We start from the raw sequence: 15400 nt of genomic DNA on the forward strand, positions 1-15400 counted from the left end.
TGGAGCAGAGGGGAGCCGGGACAACCCACCTGCCCACCACCACGCTTAGTTATCAAACACGCTCAGGGATTGCTGTCAACAGACACTTCCACACTATCTGGATTGAGGTGCTTTCCCCCAACCACCACCTCCAGTGCCACCTCTCTCTCCTCTCAGATTTCCCATGCACAATATGTCCAGGCTCAAACCCTTAACCCCTGAGCAAACACAGAAATACTTCAGCTGCCGGAAGCAATTCATCTTCCCTTCACGCGATGGCTCCTGCTGCTGCTTCTTTATTTCCCCCCCTCCTCAACAACAAGCTGGATGCTGTGTTTATAAAACCAAAAGGCTGTTTACACACTGTCCAAAAGTTGTTTAGCAAAGAGGTTAAAGCTGCCAAATATTTTCCTGGAGTCATCTTGAAAACAACCCTTTGCTGTCCCTCTAAGGAGGATTATAAAGGCTCAGACAATTTTCTGCGTGTTGGTCTGCAGGGAATATGATTGAGAGGCTTCAGCAGAGGGGAAAACAAACCCAAGTCAGTGAGCACTTTTAGAGGGGATGATCCTTTTGTGCTCTGAGGAAAAAGGCTAATTCAAATGTGGATTTGGGAGCCAAACCTCTGGGAGCATTCTCCTGAATTTTTCCAGCCCCTTGCTGCAGTCACCTCCCCTCCTGTGCCCTGGTAGAGCCATAGAATTGTTAGGGTTGGAAGGGACCTCAAGGCTCAGCCAGTTCCAACCCCCCTGCCATGGGCAGGGACACCTCACACTACATCAGGCTGCTCAGAGCCACATCCAGCCTGGCCTTAAAAACCTCCAGGAATGAGGCTTCCACCACCTCCCTGAGCCACCTGTTCCAGTGTCTCACCACCCTCATGGGGAATAATTTCTTCCTGACATCCAATCTGGTAGCTGGTGCCAAACAAGATATGAACACTCAGCAGTGCTGGAGGGGTTAATCCGCCACCAGCCCAGCTCGGAGCAGTAGCAGGGATGGAGAGGGCAAAGAGCTGTAGCAGGTGAATCACTGGGAAGAGGGAAAGTCCACCTAGACCAGCCCGATCTGAGGGTCCCAGCCCGATCTGAGGGTCCCAGCCCTCCTGCAGGAGCTGGCCGCTCCTCACTGTTTCTGCAGCGAGGGAGAAGTGAGCACAGCAGCAAGCTGGAGCCAACAGCCACGAGTCAGCCTGACTCACGCTCCTGAGAGCTTCCAAACACTTCCCAGCATCCAGCCCTAACTTGAAAATGAATGTTTTGGAGGGCCTGAGCCCGTCCATCCCCGCAAGAGCCCAGCTCTGAGCGTGTTTGGCCCTGGGAAGAGAGGTCATCAGTAATCACAGGAGCTTATGGAGCCCGGGCTGCACATGCCGGCAGCGCTGGATGAAGCCCTCAGGATCTCTGCTAATTTCTGCTTGGGATTAACACCCTGAGGGTGGAGCTGGCCTGGGGTGATGGATGTGTGCTGCTGTGAGCACCATGCCGAGGTGGCTTCTGGGGACAAGTGGGGCCACAAGAACACAAGCTGAGCTCCCTGGCCCATTTCACACGGCAGGCGTTGCCTTTCCAGCCAGTGCTGCCCATTGCCTTTGGCTTCAAAAGGTGAAGCTCTACAAGCACCAACACCTGCACCCTCGGGTGCCTCCAGGTTCCTCCATCCCCCTTTTCCTGCTCCCTGACCTCATCATCTCCTGCCCCAGGACCCTGAGTTCAGCACCGAAGACCAAGTTGCTGCTGCTTGGCAGCCTCACACCTGTAACACTGCAGCACCAGGTGCGGGGCAATCAGAATAGAGACCACCAAGATCAAATCCAGCCTCTGACTTACCACCACTGTGGCCACGAAATGATGGCAGCCTGGCTACCTTCACCAGCATGCACAATACATTTCCAGCTGAGCATTTTCCTTAGGGTAGGAACAAAATAACCTCTGTCCACAGGAGCTATTGGGGGCCGAGCTGGGGGTGTGGAGCTGGAGCCAGGGAGTTGTTTATCAGAAACAAACTGGTGCAAATCCTATTTGTGCAAAGCAGCTTAAACCCTCTTGTCCTGAGTCTTTTCACTTTGCCTGCTGCAGGGGTTGGGCAATTTGCTGAGGAGGGTCAAGGAGAAGCAAACGTGCAGCCTCAGCACCCAAGCGTTGCCTCTCAAGCAGGTGAGCAAATGTGCAGGATTCAAGCCATACAGAAATTATAATTTCTAGGCTCTGCTACCTGCTGCTAAATGGAGCCTGGAAGGGAAATAAATGCAGATGGGAGGGGGAGGGTGACAAGTAAATCCTCATCGTTTCATCTCTCTTCTGGATCGTGTTCATTCATTGACTGGATGTGTCCTCAGCAGGCTGTGCTGTCCCCGTGGGCTTTAGCTGGGGGGTAGGAACTCTTTTCAGGGCATTCAAAAGGGCAGAAAACTTAGGCTTAAACTCAGTTGTGAGGAGCAAGCTCCACCATACACACAGCACAACAGCCTAGTGCTAGCTTAATTGCAAAATCAAGTTTTACCCTCCTCATTTTAACTTTGTTATGAGGAAAAGAATTATGTTCTCTGTAGAGGAGTGGCCTGGAATGGTTGTCCAAGCAGGAGTAAAACCTCCCCAGCACGGTCTGCACCAAGATCTGAACGTTCCCAAAGTCTAAGGTGATGCTGTGACCCAGCTTGGGCACCTTTGCCAGCCACAAAACTGAAAAGCCCCTTCTTTGGAGAAGGAATAAGTGAAGCCTTTTGTGTTTTCACTTCAAATCTCTCCAAACTGACCTAAATCCAAGACTTCCTGGTCACAGGGAGACTTAAATCACAAGTTCCTGTCCAGCCTGGAGTAAAAAGTTGGTTATTTGAAAAAATAATGGTAATCAAATCAGGTTTTGTTGGCTCATGCAAGGAAAACATTCTGGCAAGGACTAATTTTCCTGTCTGTTCACTGTGACCAAGTGAGTAGAAGGCAGGCAGCTGGCATCACCCTCACACCCTCTTTCTCTTTAATAAAGCCTCCTGCCTTCATCCTCTCCCAAAGGGAGGGTCCCTGGCTTGGCTGGGCTCCAGGGGTGACCTCAGGACAATGCTTCCTTCCCAGCTGACCTGAGAAGCTACCTGCCTGGCAGTGCAGGGATAGACCTTGCTGGGAAGCCTCATCCATGAGATAAAAAAAGCAACAAAGAATAGCTTGCATCAGGCAGCACAGCAGCAGCAAGATTCAATTTAGCTCCACTGAAATAATCAAAGGGTTTGGGGTCTTTTCAGCACAGCACAGTAATAATGTGAGTCAGGCTGACCTGATCCAGCATGATCAGTGCCCCCCTGGCAAAAAAAAACATGAGCATGTTTAACAGGGAATTGGCAGAGCAGCCCTGAGTGCTCCTGGGGTCATGGTCCCCCATCCCCTCCCCAGCACAGCAGGGGTGCAGAGCAGCCAAGGGCTTTGCAAAGCCAAGCCTGGGTTTAGATTATATCAAAAGGATTTATTCAGGCATTAAAATCCCCAGTGCTCCCCAGGTCTAGTTCCCAAGCACATCCCCAGGTACCAGCCCTAATTCCCAGCCAAGCTGCAGCTGCCCAGGATCCCCCTCCCCCAGCAGCGCAGCAGTGGGTACAGCTCAGATTTTAACCATGGTGGTCAGCATTCCCTTTCTTCCTCTGGTCACCCCAAAAGGGTCAGAAGAATTGATGGAATCAAGGAGCTTTCTCTCTTAAAAACTGGCAGGGAGGCCCAGACCCAGGTGCTCAGCCACTGGAGCTTGCTCAGCTCCAGCTCCTGAGTTGTCCATGTCCCACAGCCCCACTCACTGCCAGGCAATTAATTACCAGCACCATATTGAGAGGCCAGCCAAACCCTTTGTATGAAATACTTGTTTCCTGGGAAGAGGGGGAGGGAAGATGCAGCTTAAAACATTCATGGGGATGCCTAAATAATCCAAACCAGATGGAAAATGTGTTCATAAAAGGAAGCTGTTAAATAGCAAACAACTGTGGGGGAATGCAGAGGGGCAGCACAGCCTCACACTGCAGGTGATACCCAGTCCCATGAAAGGCAAAATCTGCTCCTCCCAGCTTTTGTTTTTAACAGCACAAAACAGGATCATCTTCTTCATCATGGCAAGTGGAGGGGGAACAAGAAAAGAACAGCACAAAGCATCTGATGAAGGAAAGAGAAGGAAAGAAGCTGCAGCTTTCCTAAGGAAAAAAAGAGAAACTGGGGAGAGAAGCAGAGGATGCAGGTGGACAGCTCTCTGCCCTCACAGATTGGAGCATCAAAGGTTCTGGGCCCTTTATAAAGGAAAGGAGAGCTGTGCAGAGGAGCCACAGCCCAAAATTCGGACCTGAGATCCGTGTGGAATTTAGAAGCAGTGCTGGGAAGCGTGGATCTCCTTTCCCTTACTGTAGGGCTCCTGCCATGGCATTGCCCAGCATCCCAGCGACACCATGTGCCAGGGGAAGGCAGCCAGGAGAGAACCCTGGGATTAGAGCATTGCTAAATGCAGCCACTGGGCCTAATCTCGGAGCAGCTGGAAGCAACAGGCACCATCACTTAGCAAAATCAGCAGGAAAACCTCTCGCAGGGATCAGCCACCAACAGGTCTGACCTTCAGCCTGCCTCTGCAGAGCCTCAACACCGAGGCTCCAAACCCCTGTCCAGCACGGGAGCTCTCACCACACTGCCCCACAGTGGCCTTCTTAGGGCTCTCTATCATCAACCCAACAATAACAGCATCACTTCACAGCTCCTCAGCAACCCGGAGCCTCTGCTGTTAGCAGAGAGGTGAGAGCAGCCAGGATGCTGCAAAGCTCTTGCCTTGGGACCATCAGTTCAGACACTCCACGATTCTTTTGTGTTCTTTGAGCACAAATTAACCCAAAAGCCATTGGAAAAAAAATACTAAAGATTCAGCAAAGAGCAGACAAAGCTCATGCAAGTGCCAGATGGTAGCAGGCCTCTTCCCTGCTTAGTCTTCTCAGCCCTAATCTAGATAAAAGCCTTCACTTCTTGAGCAAAGAGCTTATTTTCCACAGTAAGAAGATGAGGGTGTTAGAGCTTGAAGAGCCAGGGGAGTGCTGCTATTTAGAGGAGGTGAGGAAGCATCTCCAGACCCAACAGTTTCCAGCCTTGCACTAAGTGTTCCCAACCTCCCCCTTCTTTGGAAGTGAGAGGGAATCAGTAGATGAGGTGGGACAGCCTACATCCCCATCAGGAAAGAAGAGCCAAAGCTCTTCAGAGTCACTTCAGCTGGCTGTGCCCATGGCTCAGGGCCCTGAAATAACAATTTTGCCCATGTGTGTTCCCATTCCCAGCTGTTTTAGGCCCAGCTTTGTAAGGCTGTTCAGGCTCCCAAATGCCAGAGTAAGCAAATCTCTGGGGGAGCACCAAGTATGTGTCTCTCTGAATCACTCTGAACACCATTTGCAGAGGATAGAGCCTGGATTTCCACATGACACCTTCAGAAAGGAACCTGTGCTTGGACATACTGCCCTAGGGACACTTCTGGCCTTGGGAGGTCACCCCATGGATGGGCAACAGACACAGAATCACAGAAGGCTAGGGGCTGGAAGGGACCTCAAAAGATCATCCAGTCCAACCCCCCTGCCAGAGCAGGGTCACCCAGAGCAGGTCAGACTGGAAGGCACCCAGACACCAGGTTTCTCCATGCTGTTGTGTGGGAATGCCCTGGCCATGAACAGGAGGAAAATCTCAGGAAAGCACAGGGAGACCTCCACTCTCAGGCACCTTCTAGCCCTTGCTATCAAGAGAGCTGTCACACACAAGCAGGCACATTCCTGCTGCTGGGGACAGGCATGAAGCCGAGGGTCTGGCAGCTGCAAGTAAGGGATGAGCAGATGGACACGGTGAGCTGGATCCTGGTGGGGATAAGGGAAAGTTGTGGGCCTGAAAGTCTTAAAAGGCACGAGAAGAAAGAGAAATCAACTCAAAATGCTGCAGCTCTCCCTCTCACTACAACATTCAGCAGGAGTGCTTTGAATTCCTGCAGAGAGGGCTCTGAACATCTGCTTCGGGATTCAAGCCGCAGCACAGGGAGCACCAGCAGCGTTAACCTGGGGCGCAGCAGGAAGCACCAAGCTCTGCCCTTCTTCCTGGCCGCGCCGGCGAGGCTGGCAGACCTTGCCACCCCCCTGCAATCCTCCCAAAACGCCACCTCTCGTCTAACGAACACCGGCAGGAGATGCGAGACTGCCACCTACGCCTCCAGCAGCCTCACGCCCACGCTCCTCCCTGCTGCCAGCATCGATCTCGTCCCAGTCCAGGGCTCTTTCAATCTTCTCAAGCATCAGGACAGAGAGGATTTGTCCTTGTTTTATCCCTGTTTTGCAGAGGAGGACACTAAGCAAGAGGCAGATTGGAGCAGAAGCAGGAGGAGGTGGTCTCCAGAAATCAAAGCCGGGGTGTCCCTCCGATTCACCCGCGGTCGTATCTCAGCCAGGACAGCAGAGCTGATTCTTTATTTGCTGTTCAAACCCCTAACCTGCAGAGGTCCAGCCACGCTCCTTGCTCAAGCCTGCTTTCTCTTAACACCCCCCTCGCTCTGTAAAGCATTTCCTGACCAGAAACAGCAGTCTCCCATTCTTCGTGAGCAGCGGTTTGTCTCGCCACAATTTTTATTGTGCATCATGAATTTTAATGGAAACCCACACAAAGCCCAGTCCTGAGGCAGAGAGGCAGCGAGACAGGAGAGCTCTGTGTGAGGACAGAAGTGCTACAGTTGTAGTGAATGGTTGTGGTGGGTGAGGGAGAGCCCAATGGAGCCACTTCCACCCGTGGAGAGCGTGGAGCTGCCTACAACTTAGGAATCGTCCCCGCCGGCTCCTGCCTCACAGCAGTGTCCTGGCTTTGGGGCTGTGTCAGCATTTTTTCCCAGCTGTGACAGCTTTCCAAAACACCCCAACCCCCCCCAAAAAGGAACCACTGAACTTGGCTGTTCCCATCTGACCTGCAGTACTTCCCTCTCCATCTCTCCATCCATCCGCAAGCAGGAGACAACCGCCTGCCCCAGCAGCTCTCCCTGCTGTTAACAGCACCCCTAGGTAGAGGTCAAAAAAGCCCCAAACACAGACCCCCTCCCCCCCAAACCAACCCAGAGACAGCAAAGAGAGGTGTTTTTTTTTTGGCTGAAATGATCTTTCTGGCTCTGCTGAGGAGCTTCTTCTCCATTGTCACTTTGGTAGCAAATCAATCACTCAGTCACTCACTTGATTTTACACCAGCCTCAAAAATGCTCCCTGCCCCCCTACAGCTGCTTGCAGACAACTCAGATCCCTTCCTTCCCACATGGGGTGGGTCAGTGATTCACCCTCTGGTTTCAGCACCTCTGGAAGCTCAAGGAATTCAATTAAACTCCTCTAGCAGATCTCTGGCATCATCTCCTGGCAGGTTAAACCAACCAACCAAAGCAACCGACCCAAACACTTTCATCTGCCAGAAGGAAAAGCAGCTCCTACTAAAGCTCGGCAAGGAGAAGCTTGGGTGAGGAGATGGATGGGCAGTTGGTTCCATGGAGGGTTTCCCACTTCCAGAAATGAGCTCACTCACAGGCATGCCAAAGGTTGCAGGCTTATTGGCAGCTTTCTCCAAGAGCAAAACCTCAGAGACTTGTGGCTGGCAGTGACCTATCCAGGGGAAGTGAGCAGAAGAATACACAGGGCACCCTCTCTGCATGGAGAGGGCAAGGGGGAGGGATGTTTCCCCAAATCTCTTGGCAGCAGGGTACCATCTGGTTTTGCAATCAATGGCACACTTATGGACAAAGCCATGTGTCATGTGAAGCAAGGCTGGGAGGAGGAGGAGGAGGAGGAGGCAGCAACATTACTAAGAAACCCCAGAAGAGACAAACCCCACCAGAGACCTCTCCAACAGGCAGCTGCTGCCTCCCCGGGGCTGTCCCACACAGCTACAGCAGCTCCTGGAGACACCACGCTCCCAATGACATCAACATCTGCAGGCTGCTCTCAGGAACTTCTAGCCACAAATAGCATACACACTGTGCTGTCCTCAAGAGCCACAAGCTTTTGGCCCTCCTGAGGTCACACCACAGGATTCACGTGGAGACCACTCCTAGCAGCTCCTGCTGAATTTGCCTCCTTCACACCACAGCAGAGCCATCCCAGCGCTGAAAGCTCCTACAGGCCATGCCTGGAGACAAAGGGAGATCCTCTTTGCTTTTGAGGATCCTCTGAGAGAGGCTCTCAGTGGAAACTACGCTGCCATCCTGCCCTGAGTGTGGCAGCAAACAGAAATCTGGAGGCACAAGGGTGTCTGGCTGGGTCTCACCAGCACGTGAGCCAAGCAGCAGCTCTCAAGACTCCGAGGTTTCTGACCTGCAGGTCGATGCACATCATGCCCCTACCAGTCAAATGAGTTATAAGCCATGTGTGGAAGGATTCAGCTTCACCCTAACTGTTGGTCTCAGCAAGATTCTGTTGCCCATGGTCTTAAACACCAGCCCTCTTCATAGGCAGCAGCTTCTGAACTTAAGCAAACTTGTTCCCACCCCAGCCTTGCTCCCATCCCAATGGCTAATGCCTGGTTAAAGACCACTCAGCTCTGATCTGATGGTTGAGATATTCATGGCAACTAGATCAGAACAGCACCAGAAGGCCTCGAGGGACTCAAGGCTTGCCAGACTGCAGCAGAGGTGCCAGCAGCAGACTACAGGTAACAGGAGAAGCCTCTCACCCTCAGCACAGGGCTATGAGCACCCTCCCTGCACAATGTCCTCCCCTTCTCCCAAGAAGCATCACCAGCTCCTCTCCATCCTCTCCTGGTGTGGTAGCCTGGACCTCATTACTGACCAGCTGTCAGTTTTAGCTGAAGTTTAGCTCTGCCTGCTGCTGGGAGGCCACAAACAAGTCGAGAGGCGAGCTGGATGCTGCTGTAGCTGGCACATCAACCCGAGCTGTATTGTTCAGTGCATGCTCACACTGAGCCCTTCATCCTTCAGGAGATCTGCTCAGATCCCAGTTCTCAGCAGTGGGGAAATGCTTCTCTCAGTTCTGACTTTGTCAGGGTGACCATTCCAGGGGGCCATTATCTTCTCCAGTGCATTCAGCTACCCCAGCTCAGCAAAAGCCAGCAACTCCTGGCAGTGCTGGGCTCCAGCAAGCCCTGGACACCAGGGAACAACTTCCTGCAGGCAGTCAGCTCAAACACAGCAGCTTTCAGGCTGCTCTAATTGACACCAGGATCCATGCTGGCCTCCAGCTGTGCCTGGGCTTTGAGAAGATGATGGCCACCTTGTGTGCCTGGGACAGCTTCCTTCCCTGCCACAGTCCCTTGTTTGTTTTATGCATGTACAGTCTTGCCTGGGCAACAGCTTGGTGGAAAGAGCTTTTCTGCTGAAACCCTGCTTTGTGCTGCTCTGTGTCCCTTCTGCACACAGACTGCTAGGAAGACAGTAACCCCCCTAGAAATGCTGCAGTGACACCAGGCAAACCATGGTGCTCTGGTGATGGCAGAGCATCCTCATGGGAGTGACATGCACAGGGCAGGCAACCTGCTCTATGTGAACCTGCTCTGAGAGTAGGGGTTTGAACTAGATGATCTCCAGAGGTTCCTTCCAACCTCAGGGAAGCAGCCTACCTTGGCACTGCTGCTCTTCATGCTCAGGCAGGAGACAGATGCAGTCCCCAGCTCTCCACAGAAGGAGACTCCACTGCCTCTCTGGGCAGCCTGCTCCAGGGTTCCAGCAGCCTCACACCAAAGTAGTTTTCCCTTAAGTTCAGGTGAAACCTCCAGGGTTCCAGTGTCTGTACCCACTATCCCTTATCCAGTCACTGAGCAACACTAAGAAGAGCCCAGCCTCATGGAGGCTCATGGCCTCCACATTTTAGCTATTGATCAGCACTGAAAAGATTCCCTCTCAGCCTGCTCTTCTCCAGGCTAAAGAGCCCCAGGTCCCTGAGCCCAGCTCTCCGGGTGTCTCACACCCCAGGTTCTCCCGGGACAACCACTCCCAGCCCCACACAGCCGCCGGCTCTGCCCAGCTCTTCAAACAAGTCCCATTCCCGGCCCAGCAAAGCGGGATCAAGGCTGAGCTCCTGCCACCATCTAGTGGCGTTCCACCGGGAGAGCCAAGCCTCCCAACGGCAGCATCGCCTCGGCTCCGCCCGGGAACCCCCAGCCCATCGCCCTCAGCCTCCAGCAAAGCCCCCGCTGGGCTGCAGCCCTCTTCCCCAGCTCACGGTTGTCACTTCGCCTTGGCACGGTAAATCCGGAGCGTCAGACTTCTTGTCGTGAGGCAGAGCAGCTCTCGGGTTCTCGTTGCTTCCAGGCTCACTCGGCTCACCTGCAATAACTTTAAGCTGCTGATTGCAAAAGCAATTAAGGACTCCGAGGCGCTGGGGTGATTGGCTGAAGGACCCCAGGTGGTGTCTTCTGCAATCCCTTCAGAGGCAGGGAAGCCTTGCACCGAGAGGAGCAAACACAGCTGATGATCGTTTGGCTCAGGGGCTGGGGCCACAGGTGGAGTTTTGGTTTCTCTGATGATGGCAACATGGTGCTGGGCACAAAGAGAGCTCAGCTATCTCAAAAGGGGAGAAGGATCCAGTGCGTGAGCTGGTGAGGGTCATGGATAGGGCTTTTAAACTGGTTTTGGGCTCCCCAGCTCAGGAGGGACAGGGATCTACTGGAGACAGTCCAAAGGAGAGCTACCAGGATGATGAAGGCACTGGAGCACTGCCCTGTGGGGAGAGGCTGAGAGCCCTGGGGCTGGTTAAGCCTGGAGAAGGCTGAGAGGGGATTTACTAAATGTTTATCAATATCTGAGGGCTGGGGGCCAAGAGGCAGGGGACAGGCTCTGCTCAGTTGCACCCTGGGATAGGACAAGGGATGATGGATATAAACTACAGCACGGAAGGTTCCACCTCAACATGAGGAGGAACTTCTTCACTGTGAGGGTCACAGAGCGCTGGAACAGGCTGCCCAGAGAGGTTGTGGAGTCTCCTTGCCTGGAGCCTTTCAAAACCCACCTGGATGCTTTCCTGTGCCACCTGTGCTGGATTCTTATGGCCCTGCTCTGGCAGGGGGCTGGACTTGATGATCTTCAGAGGTCCCTCCCAACCCCTAACAGCCACAGAGGAACTTTTGTGTGTACCACTTCCCAGGGGTCTCCTAGGACAGCTGTGGGGCTCAAAAAGCAGGAGCTTGCAGGCACTGGGCTAGCTGGGTACAGCAGACAAAGAAGTCACAAACAGGAGTTTCCACCTTCAGCTACACATTTATTTCCTCCCTCTGCCAGGCAATTCAGCACTGGCAAAGTTTTGATTAGGGCGGGAGGGGAGAGCAAAGGAAGATTTACAACCCCCCCAGCGGAGCAGCTGCCAGCACCCTCATTCCTGTGACCTTTTGAGGGCAACATTTCTTTGGAAGCCTCTGCTTTGAAAAGGGGGTGGCTGAAGCAGAAGGAAAGGAGCTGCTGGGAGAGGACAGCTGCTGCTGCTCCTCATTTTCAGCGATACTTCCATGTAATACCAAAATATTTGGCACAAAGAGGCCGATTAGAGACATGCCATCACTGCTGGCAGATGGTGAGGCTCAGCCCAAGCTGCAGCAGCCTCCTAACGTTGGCTGTAATCTGATTGCAAACACAGCCCCTGCACTTTTTTTTCCAGCTGAGCAAGCTTTACATAATAATAATTACTATTATTTTTTTTTTCATTGCCCTTCTTTTAGTTTGTTAACAAACATCATCACACTGAGCAAACATCCTGATGACAGCCTCAGCAAACCAATCCCTCCCGCTCCCTGTGCCCTCCCAACCTTCCTTCCAGCACCTGGCAATAGCAGCACGATTTATTACACCACCACCACTGGTGGCACCTGCTCAGAACACCTCAGCTGAAGCTGCTCATATCATCAAGAGTAAGGAGAGAGCTTTGAAAGAACCCCTGGTGAGGCCCCATCTGGAGTCCCAGGTCTAGTTCTGGGCTCTCCAAGAGACAGGGAACTAATAGAGTCCAGCAGAGGCTTGAGAAGATGCTGAGGAGCCTTGGAGCATCTCGGTGAGGAGGAAAGGCTTAGAGCCCTGGGGCTGTTTAGCCTGGAGAAGAGCAGCCTGGGGGGGGGGGGGGGGATCTGCTCTGTGCTCATCAATATTTAAAGGGCAGATGCCAAGAGGATGGGGCCAGACTCTTCTCAGTGTGGTCTCTTCTTCCAGGCAACCAGCACCAGAACAAGAGGACAGAGTCTCAAGCTGCACCAGGGGAAGTTTAGACTCGAGGTGAGGAGAAAGTTCTTCACAGAGAGTTGCTGGCCATGTGCTGCCCAGGGAGGTGGTGGAGTCCCCATCCCTGGAGGTGTTCAAGAGAGGATTGGACGTGGCACTTCTCGAGGCCTCTCCCCAGCCTCGTTGCCCTGCTCTGGACACATTCAAGAGTCTGAGCTGCAGTGAGCTGCACATTGTGCCTCTCACCCTACTCACACAAAGGCCCTGAGCAGAGCTCATAGGTCAGTCCCATCCCATCTTGTTTAGTGCCCTAGGGAGCAAGGAGCCTGAGGATTTGAGTGCAAGAGGGGATTGGACGTGGCACTTGGTACCATGGTCCAGTGGTCATGAGGTGTTGGGTGACAGGTTGGACTTGATGATCTCTGAGGTCTTTCCCAACCTTATTGATTCCATGATTCTATGATTCAGTGGTGCCCCATGACAGGACAAGGGGCAACAAGCACAGACTGAAACCCAGGAAGTTCCATCACAACCCAAGGATGAACTTTGCTGTGAGGGTGACAAGAGCACTGGAGCAGGCCACCTGGAGAGGTTGTGGAGTCTTTCTCTGGAGAGATTCAAAACCCACCTGGATGTTAATCCTGAGCAACCTGCTGTGGGGGACCCTGCTTCAGCAGGTGGTTGGACTGGATGATCTGCAGAGGTGCCTTCCAACCCCTGCTATGAAACATGGCACAAAACTACAGCCAAACCTTCCCTACATGAGAGGAAATACTGCAGGCAGCAGGCTGCTCACTTCTGCTTTAGAGCAAACTGAACCTGCTCAGATGTTGAGCTGCCAAAGTACTTTCTCCTCGGTGAGAACTCACCAGAGATCCTCCTGCAAGTTTACCCCAGTGCAAAAGCTGTGGCACCAGGAGTTCTTCAAGGAAGTTGCATGTCTATAAACCTCATTGAACAAAGCTGTGCACTTGCCAAACAGTGGCTGCTGGAGCTATGAAAGGGAGTTTGTTTAACAGAAAACAAGTGGCTACGTGTCCCAGCTGCCTTTCCCTTCCTCTTTGCTGGCCAAGGGACAGAACTCAGGGGAAGCCAAAGGTGTGACAGCTTTGCTCTAACTAAGGTAGTGCCAGACTTGACTCAAAGCTGAGCCCACTCAACCCAGGGCATCAGTGCTCATCCAGGGCAGACAATTCAGGTTTCCTACAGCCACACCCAAGGGGCTGTGTAAAAATATTCTGTCAATACAACTCCTCCAGCCTGAGTCCCCAGGAAAATTCTGTCACAGATCTGCTTTTGAACAATGCTCCCATTTGCCAGCAGATTTGAACAGGCACCATTTGGATGCTTTGAAGTGCTCCCCAGAGAAGCAAGGCAGGCTGACCTCCTTGCACTTGTCAAACACACTCTGCCTGCCCTTTTAACAGCAAAACAAAAAGTCTTTCCCCTGCTCTCTGGAGCACCCAGAAGGTGCAGGTGCAACTTGTTCCAGCTGAACAGTAACTGGAGCTGGAATTTAACAGGTTACATTATCTTCATTTCAAGAGCCACGCAGATCTGGCCCCCAACCATCTCCAGGCACCTTGCAAGCATTCTGAAACACTCAGCAGCTGGCCTGGGTTCAGCTGAGTTACACGGCACTTGGAGTAGTGGGGAGGCAGCAGAAGGTATCAGCACAGCAACCCCAGGCAGTGCTACAGGCTGGGGTCAGAGTAGCTGGAGAGCAGCAGGCAGAAAGGGACCTGGGGGTACTGGTTGATAGTAGGCTGAACATGAGCCTGCAGGGTGCCCAGGTGGCCAAGAAGGCCAATGGCATCCTGGCCTCTATCAGGAACAGTGTGGCCAGCAGGAGCAGGGAGGTCATTCTGCCCCTGTACTCAGCACTGGTTAGGCCACACCTTGAGTCCTGAGTCCAGTTCTGGGCCCCTCAGTTTAGGAAAGATGTTGAGTTGCTGGAATGTGTCCAGAGAAGGGCAACAAACCTGGAGAGGGGTTTGGAGCACAGCCCTGTGAGGAGAGGCTGAGGGAGCTGGGGTTGCTTAGCCTGGAGAAGAGGAGGCTCAGAGGAGACCTTCTTGCTGTCTACAACTACCTGAAGGGAGGTTGTAGCCAGGTGGGGGTTGGTCTCTTCTCCCAGGCAACCAGCACAAGAGGATACAGTCTCAAGCTGCTCCAGGGGAGGTTTAGGCTGGATGTCAGGAAGAAGTTCTTCACAGAAAGAGAGACTGGCCATTGGAATGTGCTGCCCAGGGAGGTGGTAGAGTCACCATCCCTGGAGGTGTTTAGGAAGAGCCTGGACGGGGTGCTGGGTGCCATGGTTTAGTTGATTAGATGGTGTTGGATGATAGGTTGGACTCACTGATCTCAAAAGCTCTTTTCCAACCTGGTTTATTCTATTCTATCATTAGCAAGAAGCAGCAACAGAACAGATAGGTCTGGGTCACAGATTCTGCTTGTCTCATGATGGGCACCAGCTTCATTCCCTCCACTGAGAGCAAGAAGTCTGTGTAAGGTACACCAAGAGCCTGCAGTTCCAGCCTTGACTTTCCTTCCGTGGTCCACGTTAACAGAGGTGATTTGTGAAACCTCCACTCCACAGCAGCAGAAATGAAAGACAGCAGGATAAACTCCATTGGTTTTTATTCTGCAAAGCAATATGCACATCTTACAAACACAAAATTAATCTAGGAGAGAAATGTTGTCATTTCCAAATCAGCCATTAACCATCATGCAACAAGACAAGTGAAATGCAAAGAGTGAAACCAAACTGAGCAAAACAAAAGCCATCTTTAACCCCACAATCACCTGCAGAGGGTTGAACACCAAGGCTCAGATTTCTCTGTGTAATGCCAAAGGACAAAACAAATGCAAAAGGAAAATGGCAGCTAAGAACAAGCCAGCCACATACACACAGAATCAAAACTGATTCAAGTCATAGTTCAAAAGACAAAAAGAAAACAAACCAACAAACAAACCAACAAACAAACAAACAAAAAAGGAAAGATCAATATGATCTGAACAACTTCTTTTTTTAAACTCTTCTGTTTGGCTGCATTTTGACTTTTGGACACCAACAATCCAATATCCCTCAGCACTGCAGCACCCCTCCCAGCCCCTCTCCCCGTGGCCACCCTCACCTCTCTGCTGCGATACAGGGGGGTGGCAAAAGGGATCAACTAAGGCCAAAACCCTCCCCCACCCCCCCAACTCTTCACCATCTCCTTTCTTTGTGTGTCACTACTGCAATGCAGTGGGT

Source organism: Dryobates pubescens, chromosome 13 (assembly GCF_014839835.1).
Source record: "Dryobates pubescens isolate bDryPub1 chromosome 13, bDryPub1.pri, whole genome shotgun sequence".
Lineage (NCBI taxonomy): Eukaryota > Metazoa > Chordata > Aves > Piciformes > Picidae > Dryobates > Dryobates pubescens.